At 35.4% G+C, this 11,692-nt stretch overlaps 1 protein-coding gene across 1 annotated transcript in view; it reads left to right on the top strand.

Moving 5' to 3' along the window:
• The first annotated feature begins 11,295 nt into the window (after positions 1–11,295).
• Positions 11,296–11,692, top strand: part of LOC122147693 — a 43,077-nt gene continuing 42,680 nt past the window's right edge. The window contains exon 1 of the mRNA XM_042771056.1: positions 11,296–11,424. The gene's annotated coding sequence lies outside the window, so the exon portion shown is untranslated. The remainder of the gene's footprint in view (positions 11,425–11,692) is intronic.

Below are 11,692 nucleotides of genomic sequence, written 5' to 3'. Positions count from 1 at the left end.
ACCCCCCAGTTCACATATTACATATTTCAATAATAAAAAAAAATACTAAAGTCCCAGTCGCGCATGCGCAGTACGTGCGTCTGATGACGCGAGTGAACGCAAGAGGATGCTCATGGACAAATATTAAATATCTGAATTCCTTCATGTCATATCCATTCTTGAATTAATATTTTATTGAATTTGACAAAAAAATTAAAGGGATAGTTCACCCAAAAATACGGTGATTAAAGGAACATTACACCAAAAAAATTAACCATGGTTTTACTACAAATAAAACAACTACAAATAAAACAATACTACCAAACAATAAAACAAAAAAAAAACATGGTTACTATACTTAACTCATGGTAACTACAAAGTAACCATGGCCTTCCTACACTAACCAAAGTTTAACAATGATATTTGTAGTAGCCTAAAACTGTGGTTATACAAATGTAAATCAATACGCCAAAAAACATGGTTACCTAATTTTTACTATAGTAAAACCATCGCCCTCAGTTGCTCCAAACCTCTATGAGATTCTTTCTTCTGCTGAACACAAAATAAGATATTTTGAAGACTGATTGTAAGCAAACAGTTGACGGTGTCCATTGATGTATGCATGGAATAAAAGTATTATGGAAGTATTGAAAAAATACTATGGCAGTCAATGGCTACTGTTTGCTTACAAACAATCTTTAAAACATCTACATCTTTTGTGTTCAACATAAAAAGCAAAGTCATATTTAAAATACATTTAAATACTGTATATACAGTGGATTTGTAACTTTATGTTAATGTTATGCGCGCACACACACAATTTAAAACATGATATAAATATACATTATTTTTCATAAGACATTAATGCTTGTTACCGTGTATACAGTAGATCTGTAACTTTATTTTAACTTAATGCACACACTGATTTAGTAATAGAAACGTTATTTTAATTAACGATATTCAGTAGCCTAATAATAATAATGTTACTTGTGTCGTATTAATATTGTTTATTACTCGATTTAAATAAATTATATACGTAGTATTGTGATTAATAATTCAAGCAGTGAAGTCTCACGTGGAGAGTTAAAATGACCTGAGATGAACTCATGTGTTTTCTGTATTGTAGAGTCGGCGCTGAGATGTCAGGTGGGTCAATATCGCAATGCATAGCTGATAAGTGACCAGCAGGACTGAGTTAAATTAAAACTGCTAATCATGGTAAACATTGTGTGTAGGCAGCTCACTAAGTTGTGAGACAGTATTGATCTTTGTTGATTGTCTATCTCATCAATAACTGATGTCGCTTATTGTTTGTTTACACTGTTCCCGACGAGTCAAGTGTGCAAACTTTATTCCTGTGCCTTTACAGGTGCTTTGAAAGATGTTTGGGATTTCACTGAGAGCTACCTGCTGACTGTGTGGCAGAACAGGGTATATGTGTACACTACTGCTGCTGTTCTCATAGGAGCCTGCTTTACTGTGAACATGCTTTTCAAAAAGGTAATTAAGTGTGTTTACTCCTAAAGCCTTTCTGCTACTTAAAGTATTTGTTAGGTTTTTTTTTTCTTGGTTGCTAATAAATAATAAACACAACCTACTTAATAGATTGTATTTTTCCTTTATAGAAAAAAACAGTTGACCCTGTAAGCCCTTGGCTTTATAAATCTGCAAGAAAGCAGGAGCTTTCAGCTGAAGCAGAAAGTCATTCTTGTGTCTGGGGTCAAAGTGTTCTGTGGATCACAGACAGGAACAGCAAAGGTTTGTATACACTGGACATCAAAAGATTGGAGTAATAGGGATGTTTTTGAAAGAAATTTATTGTGCTCACTAATTCAGCTTTTATTTGATTAAAACTTTTTTTTTTAAAACAAAATTTGAAATAACTTTTCTATTTCAGTATACTTTAAAAAGTAATGTATTCCTTTGATACAAAGCTGAATCTTCAGCATCATTACGCAAGTCTTCAGTGTCACATGATCCTGTAATCGTTCTAATATGCTGATTTGATTCTCAAGCGACATTTATTATTATCAATGTTGAAAACAGCTGTGCTGCTCAATATTTTGAATTGTAATATGCTACCATTCAAAAGTGAGGAGTAAGATTTTTTTAAATAAATATATATATTTTAAAAATTCTGCAAGGATACAAAAAATTAATAAAAAGAGAAAAGACTGGATCCAGTGTAAGGTTATAGATATGAAAGAGTACGACCCCGAGGACAGACTGGCTGAGGAGGTGGCATGTGATTCTCTGGCCCCATACAGGCTGATTTCAACTTCTTCAGATTGTTTGTTGTTGTTGTTGCAGTAGCATGTAGTCGAGGAAGTAGAAATGGATGATTAAAACTTCAGGATTTGTCATGCTTGCATGAGTATTTCACATTCAGCATTAAGAATGTCACAGGAATTACTATGAGCATCATATCTTTCAATTACCACTCATTCCGATAACATTTACAGGCTACAATTCATGTCTAGGCTGTTTTAACTGAAATAAACTTACAGTGACATTAGGGTGGCCTTTATTTTAGGACTTTTGAAATCTGGTGCTCTCACCCACCCACTCAGCTCCCCATCATGAGAAATGGAAACAAACCAAATTTCGCTGAGATTGGACTACATTTAGGGTGTGCTCAACAAAATTCCGTCTTAATGACCATAAAAGCATTTTACAAGACCATTAGTAAACAGTGAATTATGTTAGAAACAAGGACACAGAACATTGTTGTTAGTCTAAAAATGTTTAATTACGACGCTGCTGATGAGAGCATGGAGCACAGCAGACAGTGTGTGTACTGCGTTACCATCGTTTTGGTTTTGGTTTGATCTAGAGCTGAAAGGACGTCCGGACTGAGAAGGTTCTACCTTCCCCTCGTACAGTTCCTTATCTTGTTAGGACCTGCTTCTGCAGCAGCTCCTTCGGCCTCACTTTCTCCGGCAGAGGAACTAGAAGCAGAGGCACTACAGTTCTTTCAGTCTACTTCATCATCTGTTCTTGCTTTGCTTTCATCTCTTTCTGCTTGGCCAGCTTTACATCAGCTCCTACCATGCTTCCCCGTCTTCCCTTTTCACGTGGTGTTCCTTCAAAAACGCCCCATCTTCAGTGATCTTAATCATCTTCAGCGCGTCTTGGTGAGCATTGTCAAAAAGATCATTCAAGGTCTTCTTGAATTCTTCTTCGTTCTACGGTTGTGTTTTGCTCATTCGCCCTTTGTTCTTCTTTAGGGCCTCTCATTTTCCCACAAGGTCTTCAAGCTTCTTTACAGCATGATGAAAAGTCCTAATGGGAATGCAGGCCTTTTCCCAAAAGTCTTGGACCTCCTTCATGGTCTGCACTGCTGCTTCATGGTTCATGCCATTCGGTGCAGATATACTTGAAGAACATCGCCAATGGACGGAAGCTTGCAACCTCTTAAAGACTCCTCCTTGCTTCCAAGCAAGTATACTTCATCCTGGTTACACAAAGTGGCCACCTGATATCAGAAACAGTCAAAAGTTTATCAGTAAACAAAGCCTTTGCTAATATAAGCTCTCAGATCTTGAAGTACCTGTTGATAAAAAGATTCAGCATTTGAGCATAAATGACAAATTATCTGGATGGTATTTTGCATACATTACATACTTGTAGTGGAGAAACAAATGAGGGAGTGAAAAGTTTACATTTCCAATAAAAAAAAATGTACCCCCCAATAAGGGCCACCTCCCTAACTGACATGTCTTAAAATATGGCAGTGCCATTGTTTTGTTTATTTCTAAGGCATGTTTATAAAAATTACTTAAATGTCCTAATTGAACTATGGCCTAATCCTTGGTTAATCTAAGCCTGTGAAACCAGGCCCAAGAGTAGTAAGAGCAAAGTAACATAATTAAACTTTTTCATTTCCTTAAATGACTTCTGTAGAACCAGACAAAGGCAGAATGCAAAACTACATTAACACTAAAACTGAGAAAAAATACTTTGAATGAATGAATTTTTGATAGAATTTTAATTTGTCTTAATTTTTTGAATTTGATTTTTAAATATTTAATATTTCTATATAGCTTTTCATTTTTATTTATTAGTTTATTTTCGTTTTTTTTTGCAATAAATGTGTGTACTGTGTGGTGTGTGTATATATATTTATATATATATATATATATATATATATATATATATATATATATATATATATATATATATATATATATAATATAAGTTAATTTAATAGAATTTTTTTTTTATGGTTTTAGTTTACGATAACCCTGCTTTTAGCATGGTTATTCATGATGTTTTCTCTGTTTTAAATATTAAGAACAGTAATAACGGAAATGGTCAATAAATGTCCAGATCATATTTTACCCCAAAATCAAAAGTTTTTTTCTTTTGATTTTAGGAAATTAAGACCCAGACATGTCTTACGTTTAGTGCTCTTAGTAGACCGCTGCTTCCATGAGTACCATGTTAAATATTTCTTAATGCTCTGATATCATTTTTCTCTTGTGCAAAAGCAAGACAATTTGTGTGTTTCTGGTGGCCACATACACAGATGGGCAGCCCACTGAGAGTGCTGAATGGTTCAGTAAATGGCTTGAGGAAGCCTCCACGGACTTCCGATATGGGAAACCTACCTGAAGGGAATGAGATACGCCGTCTTTGGGCTGGGGAACTCTGTTTATTTTGGCCATTATAACACTGTGAGACACACCTGGATTTTCCTCTCCATTTTTGATAGGATTGTGTTGCATCTTACACTAAATATATTTTCTGTATTCAGGTCAGTAAGAACATAGATAAGTGGTTGTGGATGCTGAGTGCCGCACGGATCATGACCAGAGGAGAAGGTGACTGCAACGTTGTGAAGAGCCGACAAGGCAGCGTGCAGGCCGACTTCCAGGGGTGAGAAGAAAGCCTGCTCTGGCAAGTGCAAGAAAGGCAGCTGCAAGAATAAGAAGAAACATAAGGAGGAGGCAGAGGACAGCCACTCGCTCGCTGAGAAGAACAACTCTGAGGCAAGCCAGCCCTCCTCTCTGATGTCTTTGAACACATGTAGTCATGGTAACGGCTCTCGCACTGCACATCCCGAGAGCAGATTGTTCCCCTGCAGTCTGTGGTTCACTCATGTAAATAGGATCTGAACAGCAGGGGGTAACATTACTGACTTCGGAGGAAATAGAATTCTCTTAGATGTCCCTCTCATATTCTTTACTCAAACACATCGTTGTCATAAAGTTAAGTCTTTTTGAGTCATATAAATGATTGCATTTAATAACCTTTAAGACACATGAAATCAAAACTGACCCCATTTTTCCCCTTTTGGACATAATCGAACATAACAAACCGATCTGGCTCTGGATTACATTCCAAAGGGCCATTACTTGAGTGCTTTCGGAAATGTTTCCACTGACTAGAAGTCAAATGAAACAAAACAAATGACTGCTAATTAGGGGTGGGAATAACCAGAGGCCCCACGATATGATATTATCACGATACTTGTGTCACGATACATTATTTTTGTGGTTTTAAATATTCTGCAATATATTGCAATTTATTACCTTTTTACAACTTCAAATTATGTCTCCAAAAGAAAACTTTGGCAACTTCTGTTTTAACAAAAAAGAAACATTTCCCAGTTTGTTTAGCTCTCTTCAGTTTTATTGTTGCAGTGAAAATGGGATTGTCAAGCAGACAAACTGACCAACACTTTCATGAAAACCTGTCATAAATGTTGTATGCACCTGACAAACTCAGGTTCTTTATAACATCATAAGCTACATTTATCTGGGCCAGAACAACTTTTTTGACAGTTGAAGTGCTCACAAGAGTTTCTCATGGGGCCTGAACCAGAACCTGTTTTGTGGAATAACGAGACTAGTTGACTATACTGTATGCTCCAACAATTTAAAATTGGGAAAAAACAAGTTGTTGGTTAAGTTATTATTACTATTTATTATTATTATTTAATCATAAGCATTATTATATTATATTAAGAGTTATATATTTTTACAAAGGCCAATATAGTTTTCTCTGTTACTTGCAGCAGGTTCAGATAAATGTCCTCATGGACGACAAGCATAGAGAGGAAGTATTCATACAACCGTTCAGAACATAACACAAAACCATATATACAATCCACTCAAAAAAAAGAACAGACCAATTTACAAACACAACTTCAAAACATTACAAAAACACATAATTAAATTTTGGGTGAACGTCCTTTTAGTGTCAACACAGTAGACTCTAGACAAGCTTTGCAAACCCATTTAGCCAATAAACATTGGTACTGGAGAAAAGAACTAACTCAGTTAACTTGTCATCACAGAGCTATGGTTATGAAAAAAATGACAGTGACTGATTTTCTACTGACATGAGGGTGAGTAAATAATGGCAGAGTTGGGCAAACTATTCCTTTAAAAGGACAGAGTGCTGGAGACACACAGGCTATGGCTCCATTGAAGGAGACCGAGTGGCAGATGGTTTGCTACAGCAGACAGCAGCTCCAGCAGGCGCTGGGAGGACTTACGTAACTGCGAACTGTGATCACTGACGCCCACTCCACAAGCTTGTGCGCAGGAGTGATTCATGAGACAGAAGCGCAGACAAATCTCCTCATATACACACATGCACACTCTCTCGCATCCTATTTGCAACAGAGCGGCTGCGAGCACTAGAGCTTCAGGATTGGATGCATGTTTAAACAGCTTCAGAAGATGTTTTCAGAAATGTGGTTTGCAGCTCCAGCACTCAGTTGATTGTGGTGTTCCCGATACACAGATGAAACGACGTCTCAGAAGCTATGAATGTTTGTCAGCTGGCAGATAATTACAGGAGAGAGCAAATGGGGATTTGAAAAAACATGATGGATTTATTAGCATTATTGATTTATTTATTAGGGCTGCCCCTGTAGTATTTCTCTCCCCTACTGACACAACCATGTCTGAGTGTATATATATATATATATATATATATAGAATATATATAAAGACATCATTAGATGCATGCATCATTCATATTCTTAGTGGAGTATAATTATTTATTAATCACTCTGCAATAATGAGAACTGTTATAAAATAGAGTGTCAAGTTTGTGTGGATCTGGGTCTTGCGTATGTAGAATTACTCCGCTTTGGCTCCAGATGGCATCAGAGACGTATTGTATCTTGGCTTTACTGATGCAGACACCTGACCTTGCATTGCTGTATGATCTGCACTGCTTTTGTTGTGATTTATAAATAGATGTGCATTTCTTATTTTTAAACTCAGTAGTGATTCCTACCTGTGTTTCTGACCTGAAAGAGTGTAATTTAAAGTAATTGGTCCTGTCCCAGGGACTCCCAGCTTGATGTGCAGATACAAAGCAAAGGTTCATTTGATGCATGTATGGCTCTGTGGCAGTTTCTGCATTGTTGAAGTGTCCCTACGTTTGTTACATTGTCTTGACCATTGGTGTGAGCTTAAAGAAGGTTTGTTTTACAATAGCAGAAACGGTTTTGAAAAGGTTTTTTGTGTGTGTGTAGTTTCATATGTTGCTGCTGGTGGTGTAAAATTTGCACACTGCTCCTTTAGAGACCCACTGAAAGACCATCTGTATGTTAGCCTACTCATAACTATTGGCACAAATAAATTTTTGGCTGATGTACACAATAACTAATCAAAAGTGTGTGGTTGGTTTTTTTATGTTTTTGAAATAATTTTCTTATGTTCACCAAGGCTGCATTTATTTGATAAAAAATTCAGTAAATACAGGAATATTGTGTAATATTATTACAATTTAAAATAACTGGTTTCTATTTTAATGTATTTTAAAATGTAAATTATTCCTGTGATGTCAAAGCTGAATTTTCAACATCATAACTCCAGTCTTCAGTGTCACATGATCCTTCAGAAATCATTCTAATATTCTAATGTGCTTTGTTTCAATAAACATTACAACAGTATTTATTTAAAATAAATATCTGTTGTAACAAAATAATTTTCTTTAATGTCACTTTTGATCAATTTAATGCATCATTACTGAATCAAAGTGTTTATTTAATAAAAAACTTTATTAATTAAAATAAATAAATCAAAACTTCAAAACTTTTGTTTTGAAAGGTAGCGTATGTTTTTGAAGTTAGCAGTTTCTCTTCCAGAAAAATAGACCAAATTAAAGGTAATATATCCTGCACTATAGAGATTTCTGTACACTTAAATACCCTCTACAGATGAGAATGTTTATCCTTAATACCTCTTAAAACCCAATTAGTAACATGTCATTCCAAACCTGTACAAATTAGTTTGTTCTGTGAAACTATTTTATTTGATTTTATTTTATTTTAATCTTCAAACAAAGGTCATGTAACTGTTAAAGCTATATAGATTCCAACAGAAATATTCCTTTTTGTATTCCATGGTGCAGCTGTGTTCAATTTTGGAATTTTGGAGTGAGTAGATAATGACAGTTTTTGTATTTTTAGGTGAACTGTTTCTTTTAAGCTCCTATGTGAGAATTTATCCTGAAAATCCACTGTCTGTGCGGATTAGACTAAAAGTGAATATACAAACCGATACCACCTTAGAGCACACGCTTTAATGTCATGCATAGATTTAGTGCAGGTGTGGACTGAGGCTATGTTTTCACTGCTTAGTATTAGCAAGGTGGAAATTGAGATAACAGCTCATGGACATGCATTGTCCCGCGGCCACATCGGTTTTTTGAGACGGCCGGCAGCCGGAGGAGCTTGTCATCATTTTGGCTGGCTGTCAAGTCTCAATGTGTCAGCTGCTCAGCCTGAACTTTGCAGGGCCACTGCCTGCATCACCGCTGTCACTTGCATGGGTGGTTTGTGGGAAATGGAGCGTTTCCAGCTGAAGAGAGCTGCTCCGTTTCTGTCAGTCTGAAGGAGGAGGGGTGCGGAGAGCCACTGCGCTGCAGTATAGGGATGAAAGCGCAGAGACGCCGAGATGAATCTTGTGTGACAGATTGCAGCCTAGTTGACGTTACGTTGTGCGTAGCAGTTCCACGACAGATCTCGCTGTGAAAGGGCATAATGTCTGCTTACCAATCCAACCCCACCTGGTGCATTCCACACGCTTTTGTTGTTGGATTTTGCTCAAGGGACATTGTGTTCTCTGAAACAAATGAACAAAGTCACAGAAACCCAAACAATGAAACAGCGACTGGTTTAGCACCTGTCTCTCAGCCCAGATGTTGAGGGACCTCAAAGTTTTGTCCTGGAATGCAAAACAAAGCAGAGAGAGTATGTTGGGGCAGAGATGTGCCACTCATAGGAAAATAAATATGAGAAAGTAGCTTTAGGAATAGAAGCCCTACAGAGACATGCATTATATATATATATATAAAAATCTTTGTTTAATATTTTAAACAAATTTAATAAACATTTTAAACAAATTTAATAAACCTATTATTTAATCTAGGGCATGGTAAGAGCATGACCTTTTGTTATTTGTTGTTTTTAAGCAATTCATTTTTTTTTACACTCTTTGGTTCTATATACTGCACATTTCTTACGTGTCCTTGGGTACAGCATCTAATGTAACCTGTGGTGCCCAGCTTGCCTGATTATTCCCTTCATCTACTGTATACAGCACTGTGTCTGAATCTGAAGCCAGACTGTCTCTGACCTTTTAGTGTGGAAAAAAATTGCTAATGCTGCCATGTGTACTTGGGAAGAAATATGGAAGAGTAACATTCAAGGAAAAGAAGCAGGAACTATAAGTCAGACTTGATTTCCAGCTGATTGTATATTCTGGAAACTCTGCAGCCTGGAATCGCAATAAAGTTTAATGCAGTCTGTTCACATAAGAGCACTTCAGTGCTGAAGGTCACTGATGGTAGTCCAAGACCTTCATCAGTGTGGCTCATCAGAACCATATGGCTGAAAGTGTCATTTCTGTTTAAACCATCCTATTGGTGCTATCAAAGCAGCATCTGTTTCCTAGCCTGTGATTTATGCAATCTATTACATAATTACAGTTCAATATGAAATTGTGGAGTTTTTAAATGTGTGATGTGATTTACGATAAATAGGAAACCTCCTTCATTAACTTTGATGCTGATGAGAAAGTAACTTTGACATTAGACTACAGTCTGTTTTTTTTTTGCTATACATATGTACGTTTTTTTTTTTTTTTTCTCAACTGGAAATGTTTTGATAAGATGTATTTTCACTGCTGTCAGCTGAACGAACTACTCCAGGGTATTGTACAATGATTAACACTCGCCTGAGCTACTTCATATGACAGAAAAATCATTATATGCTTCTGAGTTATGCACATACAGTACAGACCAAAAGTTTGGAAACATTACTATTTTTAATGTTTTTGAAAGAAGTTTCTTCTGCTCATCAAGCCTGCATTTATTTGATCAAAAATACAGAAAAAACAGTAATATTGTGAAATATTATTACGACTTAAAATAATAGTTTTCTATTTGAATATACTTTAAAAAAAATATTCCTGTGATGCAAAGCTGAATTTCAGTCTTCAGTGTCACATCATCCATCATCACACATAACATCCAGTCTATCACATGATCATTTAGAAATCATTCTAATATTCTGATTTATTATGAGTGTTGGAAACAGTTGTGCTGTCTAATGTATTTGATGAATAAAAGGTTAAAAAGAACTGCATTTATTCAAAATAAAAAAAAAAATCTAATAATATATATTCTAATAATATATTTTCTTTACTATCACTTTTTATCAATTTAACACATCCTTGCTAAATAAAAGGATTGATTTTATTTAAAAAAAAAGAAAGAAAAAAAAATTACTGACCCCAAATTACTGACCAGTAGTGTATATTGTTATTACAAAATATTTATATTTTAAAAACATAGCTTCTTATTATTTTTTTTTTTTTTACTTTTTATTCATCAAAGTATCCTAAAAAAGTATCACATGTTCTGAAAAAATATTAAGCAGCAGAACTGTTTCCAACTTTGATAATGAATCATCATATTAGAATGATTTCTAAAGGATCATGTGATAATAATCCTAAAAATTCAGCTTTGCATCACAGAAATAAATGATAATTTAAAGTATAATACATTTAAAAACAATTATTTTAAATTGTAATAATATATCACATTATTAAATTTTTTTCTGTATTTTTGATCAAATAAATGCAGGCTTGATGAGCAGAAGAAACTTCTTTCAAAAACATTAAAAATAGTAATGTTTCCAAACTTTTGGTCTGTACTGTAAGTGAACTGAATTTAAAAATAATCACTTCAGTTATTTATGAATATTATTATTTTAATAGAATAAATATTATTTATGTGGCTGGTTTCGTGTCTTTTTTTTTTCTTTGTGTTTGTATGTGCTGCAGAGGATGGAGGGAGATGAAGAGGACTCTCAGAGGGTGAAGCTGTCAAAGCAGAATGGAGTGAGGAAGAGCGAGTCAGAGGAGGAGCAGAGAGAGATGATCACTCCAGCCTTGAGAGATGCTCTGACTAAACAAGGTACAGCACGGCCTTCACCCGCCTGTGTTATTCACTCACGCAAAGAAAGATGCCTGTGACCGAAATGAAATTTGTTATACAATGGGTATCTGCGCAAATGCATACAGTTTTTCATTTTTCTTTTCATAAATTTGAATGTCCTTGTGCATTTTGCGGTTTGTGTTTTATTTGCAACTATTTTTTCTCAAGAAAATGTGAGTGGTTTTCATGCAATATTTCCATAAAATACTCACCTCTATAATGTTAGGTTGTTTTGAATGTGTGTGTG

The sequence above is a fragment of the Cyprinus carpio genome, chromosome A15 (genome assembly GCF_018340385.1).
Source record: "Cyprinus carpio isolate SPL01 chromosome A15, ASM1834038v1, whole genome shotgun sequence".
Lineage (NCBI taxonomy): Eukaryota > Metazoa > Chordata > Actinopteri > Cypriniformes > Cyprinidae > Cyprinus > Cyprinus carpio.
This window is presented reverse-complemented; position numbering and strand designations above follow the sequence as displayed.